Below are 6373 nucleotides of genomic sequence, written 5' to 3'. Positions count from 1 at the left end.
TTGTCCACAACACAGTCATAGTAGTATGTGAAATGAATGGTCTGGTTTGTTCAGGCATCATGGTGAGTGTATTGAGGTTATCTGTTTAAGCGTGTCTGAGGCTGATTTCCCCACCAGTATCAATATATGTTTCACAACACGTATGTTGTATGTACATACTATTGGATATTGGTGATTTCTTTGAACTACTTTCCAATGACTTCGCCCTTCACTCAATGTATTGAAACTGAACTGGTTTAGAGTTCAATATCATTATCAAGAAGTCATAAGCCACACCCGTTTGTAGCCACATTCCTGTGTCATCATTATGAAGTTGGTTGTGCCCCTAGCCATATGGATGATGTTTTCTGATGTTCAAGGCACACCCGCTTGGATGCACTGACAAAGTTGGTTTACCAGACCTGTTTCCTTGATGGCTTCCCTTAACTGACCTACTGACCCCGTTGGGGATAGCCCGTCGTCAGTAACCCTTTTCTGTCACAGAAATCCCGAAGCTAAGACTTTGCCAGCGGACGCCACTAAGTATGGTGGGGTTAAAGCAAATCTGATGGGCCCAGGTCATATCCTGAGTTACAATGTAGAGTTTCAGATGTTGTACCTTCAGGAAAACCTGACCTTATATACTATGTGATAATTCTTCATCTGCAACCCGTTTCCCAAAAGTGTAATGAGGCGGGCAGTCATTCTTAAGTGTGTTTTTTACATTTTCGTGTTTTTCCTTTGGTGACATGCTCTTTTTATGCAGGTATACACCTCGGATATCAGTTTTCTCCATCTTCGTAGTTGCCATCACATGTAGCATTCTTCCTCTCATAAACAAATGAGGTTGTCTGTAAGTTGGTGTTATGTCTTCCTAGAGATGACAGTTTCCATACAAGTGTCGAAACCTCATATTATACGAACCATTATCTGTGAGACCACGAACCCTCGGTAGCAACACACAGAAAACCGTTTGAGAGAGCACACTGAATTCTTGCTGCAGATGCAAGTAACTTGCAAGCAGAGTCAGTCCCGTACATTACCAAAAGGCTGCTTAATATCTCGGTGACGCCGTTCGAATCTAAGATTCGTTTGGCTTTTGATCTTTAAATTTGATTTTGGTCTGTCAGCACCACAACCGTGCTTGTCGGTTTCACAAAAGTGGTAAAAGTCTAAGACCTGCATTACTTCAGGCTTTCTGCCTACACCAGGCTGAAAGTCACTAATATGACTGAAACAATATTTTTAATTAAATCCCTTCAACCCCACTTACCCACATGTGACCATAAAAGCCAGAAGAATGAGTGTCTGACTAAGTCGAATGCTACTATACTACAATTCCCCTTTTTTGAATATATTGGTCTGCAAGATGAATTGACAAGCAAGTAAACTTTAAGACATCAGGATTATCATCTGAGCCGGTGGTTGCCAGTAATGCCCACTCACTTGTTCCGGATACCAGACATACCTTCCCCGATAGCAATGTCTTTCTTGTGTCGTTCTTTTCTGTCGTATTAATTAGCATATTTTCTAGCTGTGACAATTTCAACGGAAGTAAGCAAGTGTGTTATAATTGCAATTCTACATACTTATTTCTGTAAATTATTATTTACTTTATTATGTTAGAGGCATTTCATTTATGGTTGTAAATGAACTGATGATTTTACAATAGCGTAGTCTACATAGTTCTCGGTAACACAGGAGCGGTCGGGTAGCCTTGTGGTTTAAGCGTTCGCTCGTCACGCCGAAGACCCGGGTTCGATTCCCGACATGGGTACAATGTGTAAAGCCCATTCTTGGTGTCCCCCGCCGTGATATTGCTGGAATATTGCTAAAAGCGGCGTAAAACCATACATCAAAATCACGGTAAACACAATACAGTCGATAATTGTAGAAGACCGAATCTTCTCTGTTCAGTTATGTTCCCACACTTTGCATCCGTATTGTTTATGTGTGGTGGACCAGGTATTTGTTCACATGTTCGGTTTGTCTCATTATCTATTGATATTTTGGTTGAAGTCACAACATCTGCCTTTTATTAATATTATATGACATAATATGATATAACTATTAAACTGGTTATTGAAATGTTCCTATTGCCAAGTTTACAAGAGAGAATGCTCGTCTAAATATTTTTAGAGGAATATCAATATTTGTCATTCTACTATATCTCTATTTAGAAGCACATTATCTTAAATCTTTCATTTATCCATTCGCTCGTTTTGGAGGGCACACTCACGAGCGGTGTCGTCAGGTATTATTTTACCAGGTACTTTGATTCCTGGAAGTATAACCCAATATTTTGCCGCACCGTTTCATTAAAAAAAGGTACATCTTTCTGGATCTTTCTTACAAATGGCTATGAAACCAAACCAAAACGTATGTCAATTTTACCATACCACATAGTGTCATTTTCTGGGAAATATTGTATTAGTTAATGTGTATTCACTCAAAGGCAAAACTTACAGTGACAAACAAAAACGCAAAGAGAATCGGTCAAAACATTTTTATTTTGGAGGATGGAATTATATCACATAGAAAGTATAATGTCTGAAAGAGGGGACGAGCAACAGTCGGCATGACACATGCAGATGGAACACGACTCACGATGTGGGTACGGAGACATGTTGATACAGTCCATAGCGAGTGTGTCAAGCTTGTGCATTGATGCAGACCTCCATGATTAATACGTTACTTACAGCAAACAGAACCATGAATAATAGGTTACCTACAACAAACAGAAAGATATATAATACGTTACTTACAGCAAACAGAACAATGAATAATAGGTTACCTACAACGAACAGAAAGATATATAATACGTTACTTACAGCAAACAGAACAATGAATAATAGGTTACCTACAACAAACAGAAAGATATATAATACGTTACTTACAGCAAACAGAACAATGAATAATAGGTTACCTACAACAAACAGAAAGATATATAATACGTTACTTACAGCAAACAGAACAATGAATAATAGGTTACCTACAACGAACAGAAAGATATATAATACGTTACTTACAGGAAACAGAACAATGAATAATAGGTTACCTACAACGAACAGAAACATATATAATACGTTACTTACAGCAAACAGAACAATGAATAATAGGTTACCTACAACAAACAGAAAGATATATAATACGTTACTTACAGGAAACAGAACAATGAATAATAGGTTACCTACAACGAACAGAAACATATATAATACGTTACTTACAGGAAACAGAACAATGAATAATAGGTTACCTACAACGAACAGAAACATATATAATACGTTACCTACAACGAACAGAAACATGAATGAGACGTTACCTACGGGGAGCAGAAACATGAATAACTGGTTACCTGCCTGGAACAGAAACATACATAGTACGTTACCTACAGAGAACAGAAACATATATCATACGTTACCTGCGGGGAGCAGAAACATAAATATTAGTTTACCTTCTTGGATTAGAAAAATACGTTATCTACAGAGAACAGATACACGAATCATACGTCACCCACAACGAACAGAAACATTGAAGAATACGTTACCTACAGGGAAGAGGACGTGGATAATACGTTACCTTTACAGAAGAAACGGTATAGGACATTACACGACTTATCTTTTAAAGTAAGCTGAAAAACAAGTAGAGTTCTCTATGGAACCTATGTTTTGGGACAGTAGTTACATTGGTTTGAATGTGACGCATTAAGTCGCCAGGATTAGAGGTTTAGAGACGTTGCTAGGTTCACAATCACTCTGGTTGTAAGAGCTCAACCCTTAATGAGCTCCACACGTAAGCTAGGACAGACCTGAAGAATTGTGAAGCTGTTTAATGTTTTTGCTTTGTTTAGTTATGGGGTACAATGTGACCCCAGCACTCCGTTGGTAGCCGTAAGAGGAGACTAAAGTCCGTTTGGCTCCAAATGAGAACGATGAATTGCAAAATAACTCAAAATCGGGAATAGCCTATTGAATGTCAATACGCTTCACGGCAATAAATGTACCCTGCAATATCTACTGTTTCTTATTTGTATTCCCATCTCTGGAAACAGTTGTTGTTGTTATGTGTGTGCTGCACGTCCTACAAAGATTACGCCGTTGTTGACTGACAAGATGCGCTACTCGGGTGAAGTTAAATATTTGAATTTTAAGGTGTATTATTTATTCGATGTGAAGCTTAAAATCATTTTATGTCTCCGAACAAGCTGCCCGGTTGGGTATTCTCTCTCTAACCCATATCAATACTAAAAGCTCCAGATTGTTAATATTCGCCATGTGCGACGACAATTGACGTTACGGTCACACACAGAATTATGGATATTTCAGTAAGTACCTAAGAACCGTTTCTTTTTCTGAAAACTTCCAAAAGCGGCAACATGTTTCAACAAGTAAATTTATCATAGACAGCTGGACTCACGATCACCCGTTCTGCACCATCGATACATATCTGTCTACTTGGCTCTCTGGTATGCAATAGAGCTGCTGAGCAGATGTCCAAGTGGGAAATTTGGTGATTGTTATAACTATTATTATGTACAAATTAAAATACAAATTGCAGCAAAAAGGGTTTGGGTGATCCTGCCAGTCAGGCTGGAATTGGACTTCTCCCAGGAACCGCTGCCAAGTCCAACCCATCCCTGACTTTCGTAGAATTTGAAGACTCCCCAACACTGCGGCCTTCCGCATTACCCAGATTGTCAGAAGGGCTGTATTCCTGGTAGCAAACCCGGGTTCTCTCCCAATGTCAGTCAACAGATTGGGAGGTACCAAACCTAAGGCACAGAGAACAATGGGGAGTCGAACAACTTGGTACTTGGAATGGAAGCGTTGCGTTTCGAAAGCGAGGTCTGCATATTTGCCACCTTTTTTCCTGAATCTAGACATTAGCGTCAAAAGGGACAGAAAATTCAATGATATAAATGGTTTCACTGGATTTATCAAAAAGGACAAGATCAGGTTTGCTGGCGTGGATAGGTCTGAGGCTGTATATTAATTTTCCACGACGCCCTCTACATATTCTGAGTCGTACCATGGATGGACGGACCTCTGTGTCAAAACCACAAACATGGCGAAGACGGTAATAAAATGATCGAACCACTTCATCATGTCGCTTAAGATACTGACTTCTGTTTCACCTTTCAGGCCAGCCGATTCTGCGGGGTTGATCTCCTCAACTCACAGCACAAAAACTCGATTCAGTGGTCGTTCAGATAGCCTCTCCCTGAAAAGCTGTGTCTGGGCCGAACCGATATGGCACTTCGTTTGGTTGACACTCAGATCTGTACCGTCCAGCAGTACAGAACAATCAACAAAATCAACATTGACATTGAGATTATGTCCCACATCTTTGGCTCGTTTAAAAAAACTGTGGAATGTTTTCATCATGAGTTTTTACATGCTTCATAAGAGGTTAATCAATCAGACAAATAAATGTGCGCAAAAGTTCGTAATACAATTCTATCATGAAGAGCCTCCAAGTTAAGCAAACTACGCCCTCCCATTATATTTAGTAAAATATATGCGATTGAGGGAAGATCTGAAGTTCTTGTTTCGTCCAATCAACAACACCAAAAGAATACGAAAGGACGGGCACAGTAATTTAACCTCATTGCGAGCGTTCAGCTCTGAACTCCTAATCTTTTAAGTCTCCATTTGTATTCTGCCTGAGGTTTGTCTTTGATATCTTGACATGCTTCACAAGATGGTCGTACAGAGAGAGCCTTCCTTTGAAGAGAGCAATTACTGAAATCTTTTGTGAAGTCCAATGACAGTGTTCACATTAATACACCCAACTGAAGCCATGCCTTTCCCATAACTCGGTACTCCACCTAATGTCACGCTATGCGCTGCATGAACTATTGATACACGGCATTCTGATTCGTGACTTAAGGAAGAGTGTCTCGACAACTGCATGAGAAACTCTTCTTCAACAGGGTAGCACAAAGGCCCTCCCGCGGGTAGGCTTTTGTATCGATCTGACGCAAGACGGTGGGTGACAATTAAGATGGTTTAAACGTTTTATTCGTCACGACGACATCAGTGGTTTTATGTGTGCATCCATTTTTAGTGTCGGGATATTACTGGGAAATCGCTGAAAACGGCTTAAGACCATACTCACTCACTCACTCAATGTTTTGTTGTCAAATGTTTTCGATGATTGTGTATAATTAGGTTATTGGTAACTAAGCATTTTTTCTTTTTGCGACCGACTCCGTGATCTAGTGGTAAAGCGCCTGCCCGGAGAGCGGAAGGTCCGAGGTTCGATCCCCGGCCGCGTCATACCAAAAGACGTTAAAAGATGGTACTTGTTATTACCCTGTCTGGCGCACGGCATTAAGGGGCTAAAACAAGGACGGGGGGTGGGGGGGGGGGGGGGGGGGGGGGGGGGTGGTATT

Source organism: Haliotis rufescens, unplaced genomic scaffold (assembly GCF_023055435.1).
Source record: "Haliotis rufescens isolate VD_foot unplaced genomic scaffold, xgHalRufe1.0.p SCAF_4, whole genome shotgun sequence".
Taxonomy (NCBI): domain Eukaryota; kingdom Metazoa; phylum Mollusca; class Gastropoda; order Lepetellida; family Haliotidae; genus Haliotis; species Haliotis rufescens.
The sequence above is the reverse complement of the archived record's forward strand: the minus strand, read 5'-3'. Positions refer to the sequence as shown.